Source organism: Portunus trituberculatus, chromosome 37, assembly GCF_017591435.1.
Source record: "Portunus trituberculatus isolate SZX2019 chromosome 37, ASM1759143v1, whole genome shotgun sequence".
In the NCBI taxonomy this organism is placed as follows: domain Eukaryota; kingdom Metazoa; phylum Arthropoda; class Malacostraca; order Decapoda; family Portunidae; genus Portunus; species Portunus trituberculatus.
Window position 1 is genome coordinate 30,673,728 of NC_059291.1, and position 17,500 is coordinate 30,691,227.

Sequence of the window (17,500 nt, forward strand, 5' to 3'; positions counted from 1 at the left end):
ATCAATGTTTGTTATACATGGTAAACGCAAAGAGTAAGGGAAAATCTTAGATATAAATATTTGTTTTGCATTTATATGTTAAATTTAAAATATAATGTATTTTGGCAGTTATATAAGTATGTCTTCAAAGATTTTTAAAAGTGGACAAGTTATCATTATAAAGAAGTATTTTTATTTGAAAAGGTAATGAATTCCATATTTGTGGACCGGAGCATAATACACTATGTTTAAAAAGAGTCGTTCTGAATTGCGGGCACATGAGATTGACATTATTACCCCGAATATTGTATGATGTCTGTACCAATTTGAAAGGTTGAGCTCCAGAATATTGTGTAAAGTACTTATAAATACTTAACAATAGGAAATGTTTATGAATATTTGAAAAAGTAAGAAAATTGTGTTCATTATATATGTTGCGTGTTGATTCAAACCTATTCAAATGAAAAACACATCTAAATATTTTATTTTGAGCAATAGTTATTTTCTTAATGAAAGACTGCCAAGTACACGCCCAGATTGCTACGCAATAGGTGAGGTGGGGATAACAGAGGGTGTAATAAATACTAGTGAGTGATTCAATTGTGAGACTATTACGAACTCTAAACAAAATACCACACATCCTTGATAATTTATTTGTAACAAAAGAAATCTGTTTATTCCAATTAATATTTTCATCTATATAGACACCCAAAAATTTAGTGAATTCTACTCTGTTCAATGTGTTTCCTGCAATAGTAACAGGGGGAAACTCATGATGTACAGAGCGATTTTGGAACAGTATGTAATTTGTTTTTGCAATATTTAAGCTCAAACTATTTATTTTAGTCCAATGATAAATTTTTCTTAATTCTGTAGCCAAATCTGTGTGAAGATTGTTAATATTTGAGTTGTTTAACAGTAAATTTGTATCATCAGCATATATAGTGTATTTGAATTTAGAACTAACATTGACAATATCATTTATATAAATGAGGAAAAGAGTTGGTCCTAATATAGAACCTTGCGGTACACCCTTGTTAATTGCCCTGAAGGAAGAATGTGTGAAATTGCAATATACAGATTGTAACCTATTGCTCAAGTAATTTTCAATTAGTTTTAGAGGAATACCTCTAACGCCATAGTGGTTCAGTTTGTTTAGCAAAATTTTGTGATTCAAAGTATCGAAAGCTTTGGATAAGTCCAAAATACTCCTATTAAATATTGCTTTTCCTCTAGGAAGTGATACACATTAGAGGTGAACTGAAAAATAACAGTTTCTGTGGAACGACGTGCCCTAAACCCATGTTGATAGTCTGTGAGTAGATTATTATCTTCAAGATATTTAATAAAGCGTGCATTAATAACTTTTTCAAAGACTTTACTGAAGGTGGGAAGTTTAGAGATTGGTCTGTAATTTTTCATATCTGATCTATTACCTGATTTGAGCAAAGGTATAACTTTGGCTTTTTTCAGTGCCTCAGGGAAGACGCATGTTTTTAATGTTTGATTCACTATGTGGGTCAATGGAATGATTATGGCACTTACTGTCCGTTTCATAACAAGTGGGGAAATTTCATCATGTCCACAGGAGGATGTTTTAAATGCCTTAATACATTTTTCAATTTCTAAATATGTGGCTGGATATAAAAACACTGAAAATTTTTGAGAACATTCTAAATTATCTAAAGATTCATTACCAGTAGTTTCTGTTATTTGCCCTCCTGCTTGTAGAAAGTGTTCATTAAATTTATCTGGAATGTTAGAGCAAATTGGTTTGAGTTCTATTACTCTATTTGTACCATCTGCCGATCTACCAAGTATGTTGTTTATTGATTGCCTTGATTAGCTACTAATTGGTCTTGGTAGTACTTTTTCTTAGCTTCCTTTAAGAATGATGTTAGTCTATTTCTATAAGTTCTGTATAGCTCTCGAAAGGTTAATGGCCACTTATATGCTAGTTTTTCAAGACGATGCTTTTCTTTGATACTTTTCTTTAATGCTGGAGTAATATGGGGACTGCGACTACTTTTCTTACTAATCTTAATTTTCTTCTCGGGGAAACAGTTGTCATAGGTTGTTTTGAATTTGGCAAAAAATAAATTATAGGATATGTCAGGACAGGTAGAATTAACAACATCAGACCAATCTATATGAGAAAGTGCAGTACTAAATTTACCCAAAGCTTCATCAGTAAAAGTTCTTTTTGTTATATAAACAGGAGGAGATGGAATATTATTACATTTAAATAGGGAAACAACAGGAAAGTGATCAGTAATATCAGTTTTGATAACAAAATTACCTACATTGTTTTCTATAAAAGTGGACCAAATGTGATCTATAATGGTGGCGGAAGTGGCAGTAACTCGTGTCGGTAACGTTGTGAGTGGAGTCAGGGAGTAACTATACATTAAATTTCTAAACTCTTGTATCTTGTTGTCACTATGTAGTAATAAATTTAAATTGAAATCTTCAAAAATAAATATTTCATTATAATTTTTATCCTTTGTAAAAGTCAGAATTTCATTAAGAGCATTAATAAAGCTATTAACATCACCTTGAGGAGGTCTGTAACATATCACGTAAACCAACAGCATTCAACAATTCTTCATCAGAAACACTGTTAAAAGGAAACAAAAAGTTATCTAGCATTGCGGGTAATTATATGAAAAATAACTAACTAAATGAATAAATGAATAAGTAAATAAATAAAAATTAACGATAATACCAAGAACACCAATAATTACAAAAATGACAACAACAAAATAAAGATCACAAATAATGACGGTCATCATCATCACCATCACCAACTCCATTACCATCGCAGTAATAATAACAATAACAGTGTGTATGGCAAGAACGACAGCATGATACAATAGGTAGCAGTGTGTGTACGTGTTCTATAATAATAACTGATGGGAAGGACTCTGGGTGAAGGACAAAACAAAAGTTGCAGAGCATACTGTCTGCTCCTCTTAAACGTTCATGAGGATTTGTAAGCGCCATGACAAGCGCTTGTGGCAAGGTGACTGATACCACTGCGTCGAATTCACACCACACTTTATTGAGTTGTGGTCAAACCTGTAGAATTAACATATCAGCTACATTACAATCCACCCTTTACTTCATCGACGTAGCAAATGCGTTACAGTTTATACTTTCCCTAAACCTATCCCGTCACATAGCATAAGAACACACCTAATAAAAATCAGCATGACATTAGAGACATTAATATGTGAACAAAATACAATGCGTTAATACACAAAAATATATACGCATAGCGGGAACAGTCGGCGTCTATAATAACTCGGTATGTCGCTCCTTGCACTCGCTTCCCCAATCAGTGACGCACACCACCAATAACGTTGTCCCCAGCACAGTAAACCCACAACACGAATGTAGGAGTCGTGAGCGAACGTCCATTCACAAGCTATGTTCATGGTGGAATGAGATGGAATGTGGAGTTTGTTTACTGAGGGTCAACCAGCAAAAACTATGCCTATGGAGCTTAATGAAGGTACTGATAAGGGGAAAAGGGGGCGTCTGCGTGAACCCTCTCTTGCAGGTAAAGCTGATGTAAACACTTACTCTCTCTCTCTCTCTCTCTCTCTCTCTCTCTCTCTCTCTCTCTCTCTCTCTAACCGCCGTTAACAGCCGTCAACAGCGACTACAGGATTGTTCTTCAAAGACTGATTTGTAAAGTCTTTACTGGTGTCACCCTTACTGAAGATAAAAAAAAAAATCCTGCTAAACTACTACTAAAATCATCCCCCCCCAAAAAAAAAACACCATTGGACAACTCAATAAGAAACACTAAATCGTTGTAACAGTAATTATAATAGAAGACTAAAAAAATTCTAAGATTATATCAAGAGAAAAAAGTCATTGCACTGTTTATCTGTTTCCTCACTCGCATTCCCTTTGTATTTCTTCCCATATAGTGCCACCATACGCAGTTAGCACAATTAGCCACCTATACCCTATCACAAATACACAACAATAAGCCACGAAAAGAAAGAAAAACACGTATTGCAGTCAGTGTCGTGATGTAGCCTCCTGGATGTATCTGAACAAACACGCCAAATAGACAGATTTGAAGGTGCACGGTTGTCAAAGCCTCCGCCTGCCAATATACAGAATAGAGGGTTACAGTTTCCCTAAGTGGCGATGGTGAACGAGGCACAATGGTTACCTATCACCCTGAGGGAGAACTAACACAAACTAATGCTTCCATCGTCTCACCCCCTTGTCTTTATAGTAAAAGTGGACAGCTTACACATTTCCGTTAATACTAAACACTACACTTCAACGAACAGTCAAAGATTAGGAGGAATGGTGGCGAGAACATTAGCATAATTAATTTCCCGGGATAAATAGTAGCCGTTCGTAAAGTATCAGTTTTTATTACGAGGAAGAGCGTATGGTTATGTATCGGAGAAGCAGACGAGATTAAAGTTAGGTCATTGTGAAGGAGGAAGCAACGAGAGGAAAAACGTGTGTGTGTGTGTGTGTGTGTGTGTGTGTGTGTGTGTGTGTGTGTGTGTGTGTGTGTGTGTGTGTGTGTGTGTGTGTGTGTGTGAATAGATGGCGTGATCAAGGCTGAAAGCGGAAGGTCTAGTGTCAAGATGAAAAAGGCGGCAGAGGCTTGACGCGGGGAGGACTGCCGGGGAGGAGGAGGAGGAGGAGGAAGCCTGCCGCCTCTGGAAACCACAAAAGTGCGCAGCACCAAAAGTAATTCTCGTGTTGATGAAAGGTAAAACCCTCGCCACACCTCTATTTGATGTGGAAAAAGAGAGCAAAAATGTACTTGTTCAACAAAATGTTCCTTTCATTCTCAAGTAAGAGGAATGAACCGCACAGGTTTAAAAAAAAAAAGTATTATGAATTAAAAGAAATGCGGCTTCAAAACACAGTAAAACACAGCTGCTGGCGGTGTTGGGGGAGGATTCTCAAGGCTGCAAGACTTCCTAAGGGTGGCGCATCTAGTATCAGCAGAACGATGTCTTACTTATCAGAATGTTTGGCGCACTCATTTTATCAAAATATCATATTACGAAGGAAACTTATAGATATGAATTATTTCCATTTCTTATGACATACGTCATTATTAAAACTTCACCTTTGTTGACATGTTACAATGCACTTTCTTATATTCACGATGAGAATATTTCAAAATGATGTCAAAACCTTTCCATTACAAACATTTGGAAGCAACACTCTTGAAAGACACATTGTCATCCTTATCACTGTAATGCCTGAAAAAAGCCTCTTATTAGTGAATTTTGTTGATGGAGAGGAAACATTTTTAAGCAATACTCAGTCCATCCATTTCCTTTACAATGACCCCTTGACAGCGTTATTATCTTCGTTATCCAGATAACTTGTAGAATCATAATTATACTTCATCGTTCATTTCAGCAAAGTGGCGGGCAAGAGAAACACAGTCAAGTGAGCTCCTCCATTGAAGTGACGCGTGGGAGCAAGTGTTTGGTGTGATGATGCGATAAGGAGGGAAACTAGAATTGCGATACTACTCTTGAGGCAACTCACACCTGCTACTTCCTTCATGATTCGTAACCATGACTGCCGTTCCATATTTCTTGACGGCTGTCCTCTTCATCCACCTCCAGGCGTAGGCGGAGATCACGTCCTCTCATGTCTTTCATCATTTCCTCCCGTTTCCGGGAATCTCCTTCAGAAGAGCCTCGCCCTCGCCTCCCGCCAACCAAACACAACAGCTCAAACCGCCAACCCAACCCTGCCGGCGGGTGTTCAGCTGTGTCAACAAGAAGCGTGTGGCTGGTGAGGTCAGCAGGCAGAACTGTGAGCCCCTTTGTTTTGCCCCGGACCTGCCTGCCCTGATATCCACGGCAACGCGCCTGCCCCACTAACAACATGTCATTATCACTCTGCTTATCTGACCGTAACGACCGGAAAGCCCCTAAACGGTAATCACACTCCTTCATCCTCTAGTTGTGTTATCATGTTGCTACTGAAGGCTCATTGATGTGCTTTATATAAGTAAGTAACAAGCATTCGATCTCAATTATATACAGCAGGTGTGTGTGTGTGTGTGTGTGTGTGTGTGTGTGTGTGTGTGTGTGTGTGTGTGTTTCACTGTTTCACTGTTTGATCTGCTGCAGTCTCTGACGAGACAGCTAGACGTTACCCTACGAAACGAGTTCAGAGCTCATTATTTCCGATCTTCGGATAGGCCTGAGACCAGGCACACACCACACACCGGGACAACAAAGTCACAACTCCTCGATTTACATCCCGTACCTACTCACTGCTAGGTGAACAGGGGCTACACGTGAAAGGAGACACACCCAAATATCTCCACCCGGCCGGGGAATCGAACCTCGGTCCTCTGGCTTGTGAAGCCAGCGCTCTAACCACTGAGCTACCGGGCGTGTGTGTGTGTGTGTGTGTGTGTGCACGCATGCTTATCACCATCTTCATTGCTGCCTTTCTTTCCCTAAATAACAACACCAGGCACCAGCTGGACGTGACAACATCCACAGGCGAAATCCTTTCCCCATGCAAGGTGACAGATGGCGGGTGGCGGAGCGTGTGGGCAGGTTTGTCTGTTGTTCCTGTTCACCCACAGACAGGGAAGCCTACGTAGTAGAAATATAGGCGCGCATTTTCTTCAGCTATGAAAAATTTACCCAATTAGCTGCCACTGAGCCGGCAGAGGTACTAATTAAACTCACATTAATGGCGAAAGAGTTCCACTCGCCTACCTCCCTGGATACCTACAGCTGCTGCTACCATAGAAGCAACTAACAGCAGCAGCAGCAGCAGCAGCAGCAACAACAACAAAAACAACAACAAAAACAAGAACAATACTACTACTACTAATAATAATAATAATAATAATATTATTATTATTATTATTATTATTATTATTATTATCATTATTATTAAGAGTAACAATGAATATTAAAACAATAATAAAAATAATAATAACGGTAATAATAATAATAATAATAATAATAATAATAATAATAATAATGATAATAATAATAATAATAATAATAATAATAATAATAATAATAATAACAATAACAATAACAATAATAATAATAATAATAATGATAATAATAATAATAACAACAATATTAGTAATAATAATAGCAAGAAGAAGAAGAGTAGCAACAACTGGTGCTGCTAATAATACGAAGCACCACTACTGTGACCGTTCGGACCTTCAAATTAATTATAAGCAAACAACCCAACATCAACTCAGCTTCCCCTCCACGCCTGATCCAGCCTCACATCTGCTTCCCGCTCTGCTGTGACGAGACATACCCACTGCCTCAGCATCCCCTAACCACCACTTGCTTGCTACTAACGCCTGCCACCTCATCCACTATCATGGGTTATTTTCAGCATGTTTTTTGTTGTTGTGGTGTGAGTTTGGCCTCCACACCCAGCACGGTCCATAAGATGTGTCATCCCTCTTTCGTTACCTTTGCTCCATTCCCCTCTTCCCCCCACCATACCCGGCCTTTCCTAAAAAAAGTTCGAATGTTGCGCAGTGCTGCGTAAAAATGTTGATGTGAGTTTCTTGGCGACAGACTTATTTATCCCAGCGCACGCAGGTGGTTTTCTTTTAGGGTCTAACATTGCGGACCTCGTGACGCGGCGCTTCCCTTCTCCTCTCTTCCTCATCAGTTTCTCTTCCTCTCTCCCTCTCACATCATCTCCCTGTCTTCCTCTTTTCTCCCTCCCTCACGTATTTCCATCTTCTGCCTCTCCAACTCATTACCTACAGTATATCCCTGTTCTTCCCCATCTAACTCCCTCTCCCACGAGCCTCTCCTCCCTGCACAGCTTCCTCGCCGCCGACACTCACGCTATGATGAACACACCTGCTCTGGACTGCCTCCCTTATTTGCTGGAATTTCAAATCGAGTTCCAGCGTTAAAAATATTTCCCGTTGACACACTTCTGACTGATCGCCGCGAGACTGGCAACACAAACAGGAACAGGGAATCGTCACTGAATTAAGAGGTAAAGCATGGTAATGGGAACGACATAGTAACGGATGCACGATTATTCATCAATGCAAGGGAAGAAAGATGCAGGAAAAAAAAATGGCACGTGGTGATAAATCCATGAAGAAAATAGTGTGTTATAATTAGGGTTTGATATTATTAATCTTAAAAAAAGCATGATACAGAACGCAACACAAATCTAGGGATGAAAACTAAGAAGAAGATAAACCAATAGAGTAAATGCAGCGACCACCTAAAATCTATATAAAACAATAAATACACGCATGTATGGAGCTGAACCACGACACACAATTGAAGATATGAAGTGTGCAAGAATGCAATATGGTCAGCCTGTTTCAAGGGGGGAGTTTCTGCCATGATGAACCTGAGTCCTCTGGCAGAAGGAAGGAGAGGAATTACAGAGTTTTGTACGCAATACTTAACGGGCAGCGAGTTTCTAGGTATCAGGTTTGAGGGGGAGCGATGGGAGAGGAGGACGGGAAAGGAAGTAGAGAGAGGTAGAGAAGGGAAGAGAAATAAGAAAAAGAAAGAAAATAAAGGAAGGGATAGGACAAGAGAGAGAGAGAGAGAGAGAGAGAGAGAGAGAGAGAGAGAGAGAGAGAGAGAGAGAGAGAGAGAGAGAGAGAGAGAGAGAGACGGACGAAGGAAAGAAGGGAAGGAGAAAGATGCATGTGTAAAGGAAAATGTAGGAAAGAGAGATTGGAAAAGAGCAAAAGGGTTTGGCAGCAAGAATGAAGGAAAGAAGGGGAGAAAGGAATGTGACAGGGTGAGGAAGGACGAGGTAATCGTGGAAAGGAAGGGACAGAGAGGCTGGAATTGGGGGAGGGGAGGGAGGCAGGATGGGGAGCAGGTACAGATATGAGAGGAGGAAGGCGAAAGCGTGAACCTTCGTCTTCTCAGCCGAGTGAGCTTGGTGCGTATTTCCGTTTCTTTGATCAGCCGGCGGCGCACGGAAGCCCGTCCTGCTGCCATCCTCGCTGCAACGCAAACAAGATTATTATCACAGCCAACAAAATTTCTGTGATATCGTGCTCTGGTGCTGGTGGTGGTGATGTCACGCCGAAAAGAAGATGAAACACGGCACGAAGAAAACGAAGGAAATATCAACCACAAACGATCAGATTTTACGGTTGTTAAGTCTAGATCCAGATGACCTCTGCCGCAGCATGGCTTGGCGCCCTGCACGGCAAGGCTCAAGCTCAGCTTCCCCCACGCTGGTAGCCGCGTCTGCCAAGCCGTCCAGCTCTCCTGTCTTATGTGTGATGGATCTTTGGTATTTCATTCACTAATGACTACTGTCTCAAATTTGTTTTTGTGGACAACTTTTTGTTCCGTATTCTCTTCTCGTGGGTTAATGGATGTGCCCTACGTAAATACGTACACACACACACACACACACACACACACACACACACACACACACACACACACACACACACACACACACACACACACACCCGGTAGCTCAGTGGTTAGAGCGCTGGCTTCACAAGCCAGAGGACCGGGGTTCAATTCCCCGGCCGGGTGGAGATATTTGGGAATGTCTCCTTTCACGTGTAGCCCCTGTTCACCTAGCAGTGAGTAGGTACGGGATGTAAATCGAGGAGTTGTGACCTTGTTGTCCCGGTGTGTGGTGTGTGCCTGGTCTCAGACCTATCCGAAAATCGGAGATAATGAGCTCTGAGCTCGTTCCGTAGGGTAACGTCTGGCTGTCTCGTCAGAGACTGCAGCAGATCAAACAGTAAATTACACACACACACACACACACACACATCTATCTATCTATCTATCTATCTATCTATATATATATATATATATATATATATATATATATATATATATATATATATATATATATATATATATATATATATATATATATATATATATATATATATATATATATATATATATATATATATATATATATATATACACACACACACACACACACACACACACACACACACACACACACACAGTTACACATCTCTCTCTCTCTCTCTCTCTCTCTCTCTCTCTCTCTCTCTCTCTCTCTCTCTATATATATATATATATATATATATATATATATATATATATATATATATATATATATATATATAGTATATAAGAGTTACTATTCTCATTTTCCCCTACGTTTGCACTGCCTTTATTCTGAATATCCTTGCAAGGTATAATAGCCTTGTGGTGCTTTGTACTACGAAGGATGACATTTCACAGCCTCTATGTGACTTTCCAGCTGAAAATCACTTAGCCTAAAGACACGACCCATCCTGCTGGAGGATGAACCATCACACGCCACACAGCCACTCAATAACACTGATGTGGTTAAGGTTCATAGGAGAAACTCAAGATCTACTCCTATTCCCACCAATTAAAGGTTATTGAAATAATAATTGTTGAATTCTGTATAATAAATGGTGTGCTTCTTATGAGTCTGTGATGTGTTGAGCAGCATTTTCCTGCTAGTGGCACCGAAGATCCATCCCCTCAGGCAGCGTCGTGAAGGACGCCGGCAATAAGGATGTGGACAATTGATCTTCCATTGTGTTCGGCCGACCACACACTTGATCACTGACGTGTATAATCACATCACTCCGGGCTGAGGGCCACCAGGAGGACGCCACGCCGCCAGGTGGAGCGACGCGAGTTTTACGGCGGAAATCAGCACACCTCCCTGCAGCATCGCTCAACATTTGCCCTTTTGTCTCCAAACACTGAGCTTCAAGACTGTTACAGCTAGGCCTTTCTCGTGCAATTACATGAAGAAGACTTTGCTTTAATTAAGGAAGTCAATATGTAACACTAGCAACCCCGAAGGGCAGAGCTACATACAGTTACCAGGCGGTCTGAGCATTGACACAAGGACACGGGACCACCAGGGACCCATTCTCCCCCATGACACTGGGAATGATTGATACCTGACGCCCGCTGGCACCCAATTGCTCCACCTCCACAACGGTTAAGCCAACGCCGTGATTGCTCCACATGGAGACTTACCCCACGTACCCTTTAGTTACGTAGACTGTACCCTAAAGGCGACTGCATCTATACTGTCATACTCAAGCCGTAGAATGACTCAGTCATTAGTGACTCAAAAGTTACTTCACTTATGAGGTGAATATATAAAAAGTGCCTTCCTTCTAAAGGTGACATTAATCACCTCTTAAAACAAGACCATTCATTTATCTTGTATTCAATACAAGATTCACTTTCAAAATGACCATCTACAGACCGCCCATCTAAAACATGTCTTCACACAGGAAATGGCTTCAAACTTACAGGCTAGAAACACACACACACACACACACACACACACACACACACACACACACACACACACACACACACACACACATACACACACACAATTACGTGAGGACGCTTTCATATTTACTCCTGGCAGTGGCAATTATCAAATGTGGTTAGGTTTTTAGCTCATGATTATTCTGCAAATTATTAAATAGGATTGCCCCTCTCATGTGAGTTGTCACAGTAATTAATGAAATCGGTCAGCGAAAGTTTAACAACAAACAAACACACGGGAAGCATCAAACACACATGCACCGCCAGCCGACGTCCTGGTAATCACACACTTCAAACACCAAATCGAAAATTCATTATTCACACAACAGCGACTAACACGCCCTTGACGTTGCTAAGTCGGGCAGGTGTTCATTAACTGAGACGTCAATAAAGGTATGAGTGAAAGGGCTGCAGTGGTGTGCCACGTGCCTGGCCTAACTCGTCTCTCCCCACTCACACGTATGCTTACAAGTACCTGTACTTCTTTTGATGAACACATACATGACGAGTAGGTAGAAACAAATAATGGAAAGGACGAAGTTTCGCCGGTAGTCGCTATTACCAGTATACAAAGGAGCGCCACTGGATGGAAAACGTTTGGCTGAAGGAAAACAGATGCAACAAGATCTGACTAATTTCTAAGAAAAAAATAACTGAAGTAAAGAGAAACACTTAAAAAAGAAATAGAGATAAAAGATTAAAATGTGTGTATCCAAAACTCAGAAGATATTGGCACAGAGCATCGGTTCATGGAAAAGGTTAGGAGACGTTTGTCTAGCGCAAGACTTACGACAGCTGATGAAGATGGAGTTTGGATGGAAACATAAAAGTTTCACTCGTGAAGCTTCCACTGTCAGACCTGAGACATGAAAATTGGATAATGAGAGGCTGCAACGTACACTAATGTTTGTTGGACTGGTATAAAGTAGACACGCTTGTCATAGAGGTATGGCAATCAGGTGTTGTTGAGCAGTAGTGTCTGGGGATGGAAGACATCAGCTGAGTGGCATCTAACATTCCTCTGCAAATACACGAAAAGTTTAACACTAAATAATGATAACAACAGAGCCGAGTATTCAACGTCACTAAAGCAAAAGCAGAAAAAGTAAAACACCAGTCCTGCATAAATGAGCTTATGAGATGAAGGCCCATGGAGGACCAATTGGAAACAAGTTATTTATGTCACATTCAGTGAAGAGTTCCGAGGACTTATGGTGCAATAAATGTCTCCTTGCCAAAGAATCTCTAAAAGGATGAAGACGATGACGAAGCATTACAAAGAGAAAAAACTAGAATACACCACAAATTATCGAAAAACTGCAAAAGTTTGAGATTATTATCTATGAACAGTGTGTGTGTGTGTGTGTGTGTGTGTGTGTGTGTGTGTGTGTGTGTGTGTGTGTGTGTGTGTGTGTGTGTGTGTGTAATTCACCTCGGTCGCCTGCTGGTCACCCAGCCAGTCTTCCCCATTACGGAGCGAGCTCAGAGCTCATAGACCGATCTTCGGGTAGGACTGAGACCACAACACACTCCACACACCGGGAAAGCGAGGCCACAACCCCTCGAGTTACAGCCCGTACCTATTTACTGCTAGGTGAACAGGGGCCACACATTAAGAGGCTTGCCCATTTGCCTCGCCGCACCGGGACTCGAACCCGGGCCTCTCGATTGCGAGTCGAGCATGCTAACCACTACACTACGCGGTGTGTGTGTGTGTGTATATGTGTGTGTGTGTGTGTGTGTGTGTGTGTGTGTGTGTGTGTGTGTGTGTGTGTGTGTGTGTGTGTGTGTGTGTGTGTGTGTGTGTGTGTGTGTGTGTGTTTGTAAGAGATCACATTCTTACTCCAATGATCGGTAATGATGAGCTCTGAGCTCGCGCTGAGAGGGTAATAGCTGTCAGTTGCGGGTCCGCTCGTGATCAGGCTTTGGTGAACACACACACACACACACACACACACACACACACACACACACACACACACACACACACACACACACACACACACACACACACACACACACACACACACAGAGAGAGAGAGAGAGAGAGAGAGAGAGAGAGAGAGAGAGAGAGAGAGAGAGAGAGAGAGAGAGAGAGAGAGAGAGAGAGAGAGAAATTCATATTTGTATAACTACTTCCGCTATTAATCACGTTACTGATTTTACTTGCATTACCACATCATTTTAGCAAACAAATTTAATTTTCCGACAACTTTTCCGTAAAAATGTATTTTACATGAAAATCACAGCCAAATTTCAAGTTGCCGCAGTGACGACCCACGTAACCAACAATTTTCCACCGTTCCCATTACTCCGGACCAAAACTCTCTCCCTTTTCTCTTCCTTCCCTTTCTCACTAGCTGGCAAAAAAAAAAATAATAATAATAAACACAAAAAAAATAAAGTAGATAATACATAAATAAAGTAGATTAGAAAAGAATAAAAACAACTGTAGTACTGAACACGTAAAGAATTAGTTTACATAACGATTCAGATCTAAGAATGTACGCATTTCAGTCTGGAAGTACAACAGTGGAAGGCTGAAAAAGTTCCTCGCTTTGGAAGACAATGGAATCACTTGGCAGGAATGTATCCTCTCCTGAGTGTGCCGCCACGACTCACTCCGTAGTCTCATCAAGCATTAGCGTGGCCGGCTGAGGGACAGCGGCATGGCTTTAATTTACTACGCGTTATCCATCTGCTCGGCCTCAGCGACGACGATCTATATATTGACCTAAATCGACTGAGTCCGGGCCGCACGCGACGACCCCAACCTCATGCTAAAGCATAGCTGCCCTTTACCCACCTCCCTTTACCCTTCTCCCTCTCCCTGCATCTCTTCTACCCTGACTCCCGCACTGAAGGATGGGTGTGTGCAGCGAGCACTGATTCTCAATAATGTAATTTCTACTGTTTTGTTTTTTTTCCTTAGGAGGCACAACACTTCCTCAGTAACACTCTACTGCATGAATGCACACTTGTGTTCACATTTGCAATAATTAATACTCCCATGCGTCCAAAAAGTTAAAAGAAAAATGTTAGAAAAAACAAGATGTTTCATTAATTGATTAATTATTTTTGTTTCCTTTCACATCTTTCAACACAGCAATACTTTTACCTTCGCTGAGGACCAACTTATGCATCTCTGACTTCACCTGATTGGAAATATAGGAAACCGATGCACTACACCAGAAAGAAAGATAGCTTTTGCTTATTGTTTTATAAGAGGAAATGTGGCCATTAGGAGTCCCGTGGTGTATAAACGGAGAAACTTGTTATTGCACTTCCTCCTCGACACTAATGGCTATGCAGGAGGAGCGGCAGATGACACGGTGTGGAAAAATGGAGTGGAAAAGGTACCATTTCGTTATTGCCTGAAAAAAAAAAACTTACTTTCTAAGTCATTTGTTTCGCTGAACTGTTCCTCACGCCCTGATCAATGGTCCTCTATCAACACTGCGATCGCCGCCGAAAACACCACCACCACTACCACTATCCTCAACCCTTTCTTCATCAATAAGCTACTGCGTTCCGTCCGTCCCTCGGTATTACACTTATTGTTTACCTTTAAAAAGAGAGAACCCGTTTCTAATTAACATTTTGATTACCGGAGCTCATTTCGGGTAATTACAAATTCCACGCCATATTACAATAGGTTTATTTTTTTCAAATTTACGGAAAAATTGTGAGTTTTATACAATAGCACTCAAATATAGCCATATCAAGCACTGATATTACCTGCTGCAACTGTGACATCCCTCCAGTGTTCCGCCTCCTCGCCTGCCTGGCTGCTGATACGCCTCAACAACACTTCCCCTACCCTGACGCCACGCCCACAACACAGCTCCATGCTCTGCACTGTGAAAAAGAGCTGTTGTTTTCACGGTATATTTTCCATAAATACTAACAGGAAATAACTGTTACCAAGATTTACAGATCTGACTGTTGTATGTGACATACATTTTGCTTATGGAGTCTTGAATTTCTTGGCTGAGTCCTTATTAACATTTAGTAAGCAATGTTAAGTGTGTGCTCAGACATCATAAGCCTCCATATTATCTAAACATCATTTTATTGTAATATAATCAAATACAGATAAACTGTAAATTCAAGCTACAGAGTGTCTATAAATGTTGCATTTTTTCCTTTGTTGCTAAGCGGTTTTCTTTTAGATATTATTCTTTATGAAATACTGGGAATGTAATACTTATTCATTGTTGGTACACCAACAGCCTTAAAAACATGTTTTAAATGTTGTTTTCCATATTATTTGTCATGCGCATTATTTATTGCGACACTTGGCATCGTTCCTGGATATTTGCCATGTAGCGCCTTTGTATGTCGATATGCGTTTATCGTTTACATTTTTATCTAAGGTGATGATGAAAGTTATTCATAATGAAATAAGAAGAAAACTCAGACGTGGTATATAATATTTCGGTGATGCAAGGTTATTTCAACACACCTAGTAGTACCATGAAGTACATACTTACCCTAGTAACTTCAGTAACAGAAGATGGAATATTCTACTCTGCGGAGACATGCAAGGTAAGAAATATATTGGTAAAAGTACAGAATAGGACCTCCTCCTTTACCTCCATCCCACCCCTCCACCTGCTCCAGCAAGCTTGAGGGACTGTGGGGAATCGTTTTTTTTTTTTGGGTGGGAGCCAAAGGAGGCGAGATATGGCAATCCGGAAAACAATCAAAGGACGTATTCTATCCGGAGGGGCTGCGCCCTCCCCCTGCCCCTCCCCCTCCCACCCCGCTAGGCCACTAACCTAAACTACCGTATCAAAGCTTTGGGGCTGCTTCCTCCCCCCTCCCCGCACCGGTTCTCCTATAGCTGCACACAATATGCCCTATCTCTACTAATACCCCTCCTCACAATACCTTAACGAAAGGTTGAAGGTCCTGGCTGTGAGACATCCTCTACTCGATAGTCGTTAAGTTCACTGTCCTCCACGGGGACAGCAGCAGCGATGATTTCCCAGCAATCATATTCGCAACCTTTACAACTAATGCCAATGGTGGTCATGGCTGAACTGCACACACAGATGTCTCTGTGCACCTGTCTGCCCAGCTGTGTCCCGCCTACGAACACCTAAAGCAAATTCCCATTGGCGCAGCTCATCATGGTGTTAAAGAGGTGGTGGCATGTCATTGGACAAAAGAACTATCAGGGGTGTGGAGTCGGATTTTCAAAAGTCCGACTCAGACTCCGACTCCGACTCCGACTCCGACTCCAGTAAATTTAAATGTTGCGACTCCGACTCCGACTCCGACTCCAGTAAATTTGAAGGTTGCGACTGACTCCGACTCCGACTCCAGTAAATTTGAAATGTTGCGACTCCGACTCCGACTCCGACTCCAGTAAATTTAAATGTTGCGACTCCGACTCCGACTCCGACTCCAGTAAATTTAAATGTTGCGACTCCGACTCCGACTCCGACTCCAAGAAATTTGAAGGTTGCGACTCCGACTCCGACTCCGACTCCAAGAAATTTGAAGGTTGCGACTCCGACTCCGACTCCGCTTTTTTTTCTCTCGCTGATAAGGCCTTCTTGGCATCTGCTGAAGAGCGTTGTCAGCCTAGCTCAGCAAGGGGGAGAATGGAGACGCGTACGCGACGCGTATAATACAGGATCACACGATGTACTATATAGTGCCACACTCATTTTACCATCGTTGGATATCACTTAGCAATTAACCTCTATGATAAATATAGCATTAGCTCATGCAAAACACCATAAAATATGGCAAAAGGGGATACCCGTTTTATCTGCTGTCTGAGTGGTTGTTGCTGCATGTACCGCCCTCCTTCCTTAGGGTATATCCTCAACAAAATAAAAAGCATGAAAAATATTAAAAATACCAATATTCCCGCAGACTGCTTGATTGGACACATCCTCCACAAAGTCAATTTCTCCCTATTTGTAGGAATCTCCATGAAGTGGAATCTTTACTCAAAAATTTATCACGTAAAGGAGTCGGAGTCGCTCATATTTTTACCAACTCCGATTCCGACTCTGACTCCAATTCGACTCCGACTCCGACTCCGACTCTGACTCCGACTCCACACCCCTGAGAACTATGGACACAATAAGAATCCTATTCATCAGTTACCCACAAACTCCAGCTATAAACAAATGCAGGTCAGTGTAGAGTTCATTTCTGAGTGTAATGGAGCT

The 17,500-nt window shown here is 41.3% G+C and overlaps 1 non-coding gene across 1 annotated transcript; it reads right to left on the minus strand.

Annotated features, from left to right (window-relative positions):
- Positions 1–12,943: 12,943 nt before the first annotated feature.
- Positions 12,944–13,015, minus strand: Trnaa-cgc. The gene has a single exon. It is a non-coding gene; the product is annotated as a tRNA-Ala (tRNA).
- Between the last annotated feature and the right edge of the window lie 4,485 nt (positions 13,016–17,500).